The following is a 2,111-nucleotide window of genomic DNA, read 5'->3' on the forward strand; positions in this document are numbered from 1 at the left end:
CGTTTATTCCACATCCTATATGGCTCCTGTCAAACAGTTTAACCGAACGTAAACAATCATTTAAGAGTGCTCCAAGCAGATTTTGAAGCTTTTAACCAAATGGCAATACAACTACATTCTTGTTCAACTCTGGAAGCTATTATTCAACGTTTGATCAACTCAGGTGTTTTATAAGAGCTCCCAATGGTTTGTTTTGATGCGTTTATTCCACATCCTATATGGCTCCTGTCAAACAGTTTAACCGAACGTAAACAATCATTTAAGAGTGCTCCAAGCAGTTTTTGAAGCTTTTAACCAAATGGCAATACAACTACATTCTTGTACAACTCTGGAAGCTATTATTCAACGTTTGATCAACTCAGGTGTTGTATAAGAGCTCCCAATGGTTTGTTTTGATGCGTTTATTCCACATCCTATATGGCTCCTGTCAAACAGTTTAACCGAACGTAAACAATCATTTAAGAGTGCTCCAAGCAGTTTTTGAAGCTTTTAACCAAATGGCAATACAACTACATTCTTGTTCAACTCTGGAAGCTATTATTCAACGTTTGATCAACTCAGGTGTTTTATAAGAGCTCCCAATGGTTTGTTTTGATGCGTTTATTCCACATCCTATATGGCTCCTGTCAAACAGTTTAACCGAACGTAAACAATCATTTAAGAGTGCTCCAAGCAGTTTTTGAAGCTTTTAACCAAATGGCAATACAACTACATTCTTGTTCAACTCTGGAAGCTATTATTCAACGTTTGATCAACTCAGGTGTTTTATAAGAGCTCCCAATGGTTTGTTTTGATGCGTTTATTCCACATCCTATATGGCTCCTGTCAAACAGTTTAACCGAACGTAAACAATCATTTAAGAGTGCTCCAAGCAGATTTTGAAGCTTTTAACCAAATGGCAATACAACTACATTCTTGTTCAACTCTGGAAGCTATTATTCAACGTTTGATCAACTCAGGTGTTTTATAAGAGCTCCCAATGGTTTGTTTTGATGCGTTTATTCCACATCCTATATGGCTCCTGTCAAACAGTTTAACCGAACGTAAACAATCATTTAAGAGTGCTCCAAGCAGTTTTTGAAGCTTTTAACCAAATGGCAATACAACTACATTCTTGTACAACTCTGGAAGCTATTATTCAACGTTTGATCAACTCAGGTGTTGTATAAGAGCTCCCAATGGTTTGTTTTGATGCGTTTATTCCACATCCTATATGGCTCCTGTCAAACAGTTTAACCGAACGTAAACAATCATTTAAGAGTGCTCCAAGCAGTTTTTGAAGCTTTTAACCAAATGGCAATACAACTACATTCTTGTTCAACTCTGGAAGCTATTATTCAACGTTTGATCAACTCAGGTGTTTTATAAGAGCTCCCAATGGTTTGTTTTGATGCGTTTATTCCACATCCTATATGGCTCCTGTCAAACAGTTTAACCGAACGTAAACAATCTTTTAAGAGTGCTCCAAGCAGTTTTTGAAGCTTTTAACCAAATGGCAATACAACTACATTCTTGTACAACTCTGGAAGCTATTATTCAACGTTTGATCGACTCAGGTGTTGTATAAGAGCTCCCAATGGTTTGTTTTGATGCGTTTATTCCACATCCTATATGGCTCCTGTCAATCAGTTTAACCGAACGTAAACAATCTTTTAAGAGTGCTCCAAGCAGTTTTTGAAGCTTTTAACCAAATGGCAATACAACTACATTCTTGTACAACTCTGGAAGCTATTATTCAACGTTTGATCAACTCAGGTGTTGTATAAGAGCTCCCAATGGTTTGTTTTGATGCGTTTATTCCACATCCTATATGGCTCCTGTCAAACAGTTTAACCGAACGTAAACAATCATTTAAGAGTGCTCCAAGCAGTTTTTGAAGCTTTTAACCAAATGGCAATACAACTACATTCTTGTTCAACTCTGGAAGCTATTATTCAACGTTTGATCAACTCAGGTGTTTTATAAGAGCTCCCAATGGTTTGTTTTGATGCGTTTATTCCACATCCTATATGGCTCCTGTCAAACAGTTTAACCGAACGTAAACAATCATTTAAGAGTGCTCCAAGCAGTTTTTGAAGCTTTTAACCAAATGGCAATACAACTACATTCTT

Source organism: Ochlerotatus camptorhynchus, unplaced genomic scaffold (genome assembly GCF_037179485.1).
Source record: "Ochlerotatus camptorhynchus isolate MF236.1 unplaced genomic scaffold, CSIRO-AGI_Acam_v1.1 ptg000810l, whole genome shotgun sequence".
NCBI classification, from domain to species: domain Eukaryota; kingdom Metazoa; phylum Arthropoda; class Insecta; order Diptera; family Culicidae; genus Ochlerotatus; species Ochlerotatus camptorhynchus.